We start from the raw sequence: 7,728 nt of genomic DNA, 5'->3' as shown, positions 1-7,728 counted from the left end.
AAACCACAATGAGATTCTCACATCAGTCAGAATGGCTATTATTAAAATGTCGGAAAAAAAAAAAAGAAAGAAACAGATGCTGGTGAGGTTGTGGAGAAAAATGAACACTTTTACACTGTTGGTGGGAGTGTTGAATTAGTTCAAACTTTGTGGAAGACAGCGTGGTGATTCCTCAAATATCTATCAAGACAGAAATACCATTTGACCCAGCAATCCCATCACTGAGTATATACCCAAGGAATATAAATCTCTCAATTTTAAAGACACATGCGTATGTATGTTCATTGCAGCATTATTCACAATAGTAAAGACACAAAATTTACCTAAATGTCCATCAATAAAAGTCCTTACTTATCACAAATACTATTAAGTGTAAATTGACTAAACTCTCCAATTAAAACAAATGGACAGGCTGAACAAATTTAAAAAAAAAAACAAGACCCAAGAAACACACTTCACATATAAAAACACACATAGACTGAAAATAAAGGGATGTAAAAAGATATTCCATGACAATGGAAACCATAAAAGAGAATGAGTAGATATACTTATATCAGTCCAAGTATATTTCAAGATAAAAACTATAAGAAGAGACAAAGTCACTATATAATGATAAAGGGGTCAATTCAGCAAGTGGATATCACAAGTGTAAATATAAATACACCCAACACTGGAGCACCAAGATATGTTAAGCAAATATTATTAGAAATAAAGAGATAGGCCCCAGTACAATAATAGCTGGAAACTTCAACACGCCACTTCAGCACTGGGCAGATCTTCCAGACAGAAAATCAACAACAAAAACAAAAAATCAGACTTAACCTTCACTATAAAACAAATGGATCCAATATGTTTTTGCAAAACATTTTATCTAAGTGCCAGAGAATACACATTTTTTTTCCCTTGGCACATGGATCATTCTCAGGGATAGACCATATGTTATGTCAAAACACACATCTCAAAACAGTCCAAAAATTGAAATAATATCAAGTAACTTCTCTGAACGCAATGGAATTAAACAAGAAATGAACAACAAAAGGAACTTTGGAAACTATAAAAATACATGGAAATTAAATAGTATGCTCCTGAATGATCAGTGGGTCGATGAAAAAATTAAGAAGAAAATTTAAAAATTTATTGAAACAAATGGTTTTATGGACTATCATATGGTCTATCTTGGAGAAAGTTCCATTCACTGTTGAATAGAATATGTATTCTGCAGTTCTTGGATGAAATGTTCTGTATATATCTGATAAGTCCATTTGTTCCAAGGTATAGTTTAAATCAATTGTTTCTTTGTTGTCTTTCTGTCTTGACGATCTGTCTAGTGCTGTCAGTGGAGTACCGAAATCCCCCACTATTATTGTGTTGCTGTCTATTTCATTTCTTAGGTCTATTAATTGTTTTACAAATTTGGGAGCTCCAGTGTTAGGTGTGTATTTGGTCAGGATTATAGTATTTTCCTGTTGGACAAGGCCTTTTACTATTATATAATGTCCCTCTTTGTCTCTTTTAGCTGCTGTTGCTTTAAAATTTGTTTTGTCTGATACTGGAATAGCTACCCCGCTTGCTTTTGGTGTCAATTTGCCTGAAATGCCTTTTCCCACCCCTTTACTTTAAGTTCATGTGAGACCCTATGTGTTAGGTGAGTCTCCTGAAGGCAGCAGGTAGTTGGTTGGTGAGCTCTTATGCATTCTGCTATTGCATACCTTTTAAGTGGAGCATTTAGGCCATTTACAATCAATGTTAGTGTTGAAATATGAGGTAGTGTTGAAATATATGAGCATTCATCATGCTTTTTGTTTTCTGTGTATTTTTGTTTTTTGTTTTTGCTTTTTAACTTGTATTTTTCTTTTATAGGTCCTGTGAGATTTGTGCTTTAAAGAAGTTCTATTCTGAAGTGTTTCCAGGATTTGTTTCAAGATTTAGAGTATCTTGTAGCAGTTCTTGTAGTAGTGGCTTGATAATGGCAAATTCTCTTAGCATTTGTTCATCTGAAAATGACTGTATCTTTCCTTCATATATGATGCTTAGTTTTGCTAGATACAAAACTCTTGGCTAATAATTGTTTTGCTTGAGGAAGCTGAAGATAGGGCCCCAATCCCTTCTAGCTTGTAGGGTTTCTGCTGAGAATTCTGCTGTTAATCTGGTAAGTTTTCCTTTATAGGTTACCTGGTGCTTCTGTCTCACAACTCTTAAGATTCTTTCCTTTGTCCTAACTTTGTATATCCTGATGACAATGTGCCTAGGCGAAGATCTTTTTGTGATTAATTTCTCAAGTGTTCTTTATGCTTCGTGTATTTGCATGTCTAGGTCTCTAGCAAGGCCAAGGAAGTTTTCCTCAATTATTTCAACTATGTTTTCCAAGCTTTTAGAATTGTCTTCTTCCTCAGGTACACCAATTATCCTTAGGTTTGGCTATTTAACATAATCCCAGGCTTCTTGGAGGCTTTGTTCATATTTTCTTATTTTTCCTTATCTTTGTTGGATTGAGTTAATTCAAAGACCTTGTCTTCGAACTCTGAATTTCTTTCTTCTGCATGTTCAGTTCTATTGCTGACTTTCCAGAGAATTTCACATTTCTAAAAGTGTGTCCAAAGTTTCCTGAATTTTTTGTTTTTTCTTTAAGCTATCTATTTCCTTGAATATTTCTCCCTTCTCTTCTTGTATCATTTGTTGGACTTCCTTGCATTGGGCTTCGCCTTTCTTTGGTCCCTCCCTGATTAGCTTAGTAACTAACCTCCAGAATTCTTTTTCAGGTAAATCAGGGATTTCTTCTTGGTTTGGATCCATTGCTGGTGAACTAGTGTGATTTTTGGGGATGCTGATGAGCCTTGTTTTGTCATATTACCAGCGTTGGTTTCCTGGTTCCTTCTCATTTGGGTAGGCTCTGTCAGAAGGAAGATCGAGGGCTGAAGGCTGTTATTCTTGTTTTTTTGTACCACAGGATGTTCCCTTGATGTAGTACTTTCCCCCTTTTCGTGTGGATGTGGCTTCCTGAGAGCCAAAGTGCAGTGATTGTTGCCTCTCTTCTGGGTCTAAACACCCAGTGAGTGTACCCGGCTCCAGGCTGGTACTGGGGGTTGTCTGCACAGACTCCTGTGATGTGAATCATCTATGGGTCTCTCAGTCATGGATACCAGCGCCTGTTCTGGTGGAGGTGGTGGAGGGTGCAATGGACTCCATGGGGGTTCTTAGCTTTGGTGATTTAATGCTCTATTTTTGTGCTGGTTGGCCTCCTGCCAGGAGGTGGTGCTTTCCAGAAAGAATCAGCTGTAGTAGTGTGGAGAGGGACTGGGTGAGCAGGGCCCTAGAACTCCCAAGACTAGCTGCCCTTTGTCTTTCGTTACCAAAGTAGGTAGGGAAGGACCATCAGGTGGGGACGGGGCTAGGTGTGTCTGAGCTCAGACTCTCCTTGGGTGGGTCTTGCTGCAGCAGCTGTGGGGAATAGGTCACTGGAGTTCTGTACCTAGGAGGATTATGGCTGCCTCTGCTGAGTCATGTAAGCTGTCAGGGAAGTGGGGGAAAGCCAGCAGTCACAGGCCTCACCCAGCTCCCATACAAACTGAAGGGCTGGTCTCACTCCCACCATGCGCCCCGTAACAACCCTGAGTCTGTTTCTAGGTGGAGGGTGAGTCGGGTTTGAAAACTTGCCAGAGGCTTCCTGCCTCCCAGCTGCAAAAGAAAAGGGTTTTAGTTCTTCCCCCACCTGTGAAGACTGCAAGTCAGAATCATGCCCTCCCCCAGATTCTGGCCAGGAGGCTTCACATCCCATTCAAATTGTTACGAAGTTCAGCTAGAGAAGTCCTTCTCCCTGTGGAGTTTTACCCCCTGCTCCTCTGGCCACCATCCTGATAGATCCCTGTGGTGCCAAGCAGGAATGGTCTGCTTGGGGATCCAGCGAGCTCCCAGGGCCTTTCTGCTGCTTCCTCTACCCCTGCATTCACTCTTCTTGGCTCTCTAACTCGACTCAGCTACAGATAAAGTTGGGAACTTCTCTCACAAACAGACCTTCAGGTTCTCCAGTAGGGGTGTGTGTTCAGAAAAGGGGCTTCTCCCTTTCCCACTTCCAGAGGTGGAGCACTCACAGTATTTGGGGTGTCTCCCAGGTACTGCAGGAGCAGTCCACTTCCTTCAGAGGGTCTGTGGGTCCTCTCAGGATTGCTGGTTTCTTCCTGCAGTCAATCTGGAGCTAAAATTCACAATGCAAGCTTCCGCATGATGCTTTGTCTGGAGCTCCAATTCCATCCTGCCTCCCATCCGCCATTGTGCCTGGTCTCCTCTGAATGTCATTTTAACTCTCTTTATATAAAATATCACAAACCAGACCTAAAATTTCTCTCAAGACCTTTTCTCCATTCTAATATTTTCTTTATGGTTGGTGGCACTACAATTATTATAGTTCTATCAGTTTCATAAACTTTAAGTTACTTTGTATTTCTCCCTATTCTTAACTTCTTATATATCTTTAGTAACAAGACTTTTATGTTATTAAACTTTAGATTCACTGGAATTTCATATCACTTCTTTTGGTTCTTTTCTTTCCTCTCAGATATTTTCTTTTCATTCAATCTTCTAGACTTGTCTCTTTCTGACAGTCTATAGAACACAAAGGTAAACAAGACTTTCAAAATTTCCTAAAAAGACTAACAGGAAAAAACATATGTATATGAGTGAGTGGATGTGTGTGCCTGGAGATTACTGAGTCTACTATCCTGCACTAATCAACTAGAAAATCTGAGCAAAAATATATGAACAATTGTCTTTCAACTTAAACAACAAGAAGCATAGGACAATGACCTCTCAGAACAGTGAAATCCATGAGGTGAGCCTTATGATTATTTGAAGGCTATTTCCAGGCTGCAGCACACAGAGTGTGATATGGTTTGGTTGTGTCCCCACACAAATCTCATTAAATTTCCATGTGTTGTGCGAGGAACCCAGTGGGAGGTAACTGAATCCTGGAGGCAGGTCTTTCCCATGTTGTTCGCATGATACTGAATAAGTCTCATGAGAGCTGATGGTTTTATAAGGGGAAGTTTCCCTGCACAAGCTTTCTCTTTGCCTGCTGTCATCCATGTATGACATGACTTGCTCCTCCTTGCCTTCCACCATGATTGTGAGGCCTACCCAACCATGTAGAATTATATGTCCTTTAAACCTCTTTTTCTTTGTAATTTACCCAATCTTGGGTATGTCTTTATCAGCAGTGTGTAAATGGTCTAATACAGAGTGATAACCTTTACATAGCAAGGCAATTTCACTGGGTTGATTAGAAGGATATTAGGATTAAGAGAAGTCAAGATAGCTAGAATTTTAGGAATAGAGTACTTGAGAAAAGGAAACTGCACAGAGAGAGAGAGAGAGCATTTTGAAGACCTCCAGACGGGTCTCTGTGAGTCTTTGCCTTCATACTGCTTTGTGCATGCATAAGAAAAAAACTACTTCAGTCCAGAGAAAGAATTGTTGCAAAGTATTAGACTGAACCATTCTCAGAGCTCACACATAAGCTGAGGACAATATATGTTCCAAATCTTCAGAATTAGAAGACCTTGCAATCATGTAGCATCAAGTAGAGTCCTTGGAAGGGGAAAGTCTTAGTATGGGGGCTAAATGAGCTCTGGAATGAAAGATGGAAATAATCTACTTTAACAAAGATAAGCACACCTCAAAATGATTAAACTAAACTCAAGGACTTTGTATACCAGACCAAAGTTCACCATTATTTAAAGAAATATAACAAAATCCAGCACCCAGCAATGTAAAGTTCACAATATCTGTCACCCAATTGAAAGTTAAAAAGCAGGAAAAAAAAAAACAGAAAAGTCGGACCTATAACAAGGAGAAAAATCAATCAATATAAACAAACACAGAAATTATGGTGATTATAGAACTATTCAATAAGAATATTAAAACAGCTAATATAAATATGATCCAAGTATTCAAGAAGACAGAGAAAAATGTGACTATCATGAGGATAAATATTAAAGTTTTTTAAAGACATGAATAGAATAAAAATATAATATTTGACATGAAAAGTACACTGGATAGAATCAAAAGCAGATGGAACAGTAGAATAAAATATAAGTGAACTTGAAGACATAGCAATAGAAATGGTCTGAAACAAAGCACAAAGACAAAATGACTGGGAAAATAATGAACAAAGCATTAGTGACCTATGGAACAATATCAAGTAGCCTAACATACATATTAGAGTCCCAAACAGAGGAAAGACAGTGAAGGTCAAAGAAATACTTGAAGAAAAATGGACAATATTTTCCCAAATTTGATGAAAAATATAAATCTAAAGAGATCAATGGCTCAATGAAACACAAATATAAAAACCATGAATAAAACCACATCATGACACAGAACTGTCGACCAGTAATACTATACACAGCTAGTGGTTCTTCAGAAATGAAGAAGAAATAAAGACGTTCACATAAAAACAAAACCCCTCGACCTGCCTTACAAAAAATGCTAAAGGGAGTTATTTGAATTGAAATGAAAGGACACTAAGTAACAGCATAAAAACATGAAAGCATAAAGCTCACTGATAAAGGTAAATATAAAATCAAATTTGGTATATTTCAATATAATAATGGTGGTACAAAATCACCAGTACAAAAGCTAAAAAACGAAAGTATTAAAAAGTATAGTAAAACAATTTGTGAATGGATACATCCTATGGTTTGAATGATGGTGTCCTTCCCAAAATTTTTGTCGAAACTTTCTCCCCAGTGCAACAGTATTAAGAGATATAGCCTTTGGTAGGTGCTAGGGTCATGAGGGCTTTTCCTCTCACGAATGGGATTAACATTGTTGTAAAAGGGATCAAGATTGAAGAAAGAGTTCTCTTATTCTTCCACCTTCCTCCATGTGAGGATACCATGACAATGTATCATCTTAGAAGCAGAGAGTAGTCCTCACCACACACCAATACTATTGCCTTAATCTTGGATTTCCCAGCCTCCAGAACTGTAAGAAACAAATTTCTGTTGTTTATATATTACTCAGTCTGTGGAATTTTGTAACAGCAGCAGAAAAAGACAAGACAATACATAATACGAAAAGATGTAAACAGTGATATTAATAGCATACTATGCAGTGAAGAGGGAAAAGTAAAAATGTACAGGATTTAAGTTAAGTTGTTGTCGGCTTAAAATAGAGTGTAACAACTATGAAATGTTGTATGTAAACCTCATGATAACCACAAAGGAAATACCTCTAGTAAATACACAAAAGACAGAGAAAAAAATCAAAGTATACCAATATAAAAATTATCAAACCACAAAGGAAGACAATGTACAAGAAAGAAAGGAATAAACTACCAAATAGTCAGAAAATAATTAACAAAATGACAACAGTAAGTCCTCACTTATTAATAATTGCTTCAAATGTAAGTTGATTTAAAAAACGAGACCCAACAGTATGCTGTCTACAAAAGACTCATTTTATCTTTAAGAATACACATAGTCTCAGAGACATTAGACCAATATCCCTGATGAACATCGATGCAAAAATCCTCAATAAAATACTGGCAAACCAAACCCAGTGGCATATCAAAAAGCTTATCCACTACGAACAAGTGGGCTTCATCCCTGGGATGAAAGGCTGGTTCAACATACGCAAATCAATAAACATAATCAATTATATAAACAGAACCAAAGATAAAAACCACATGATTATCTCAATAGATGCAGAAAAGGCCTTTGACAAAATTCAACA

This window comes from Colobus angolensis, unplaced genomic scaffold, assembly GCF_000951035.1.
Source record: "Colobus angolensis palliatus isolate OR3802 unplaced genomic scaffold, Cang.pa_1.0 Scaffold161, whole genome shotgun sequence".
Classification (NCBI taxonomy): Eukaryota; Metazoa; Chordata; class Mammalia; order Primates; family Cercopithecidae; genus Colobus; species Colobus angolensis.
Note: the sequence above shows the minus strand (reverse complement) of the source record.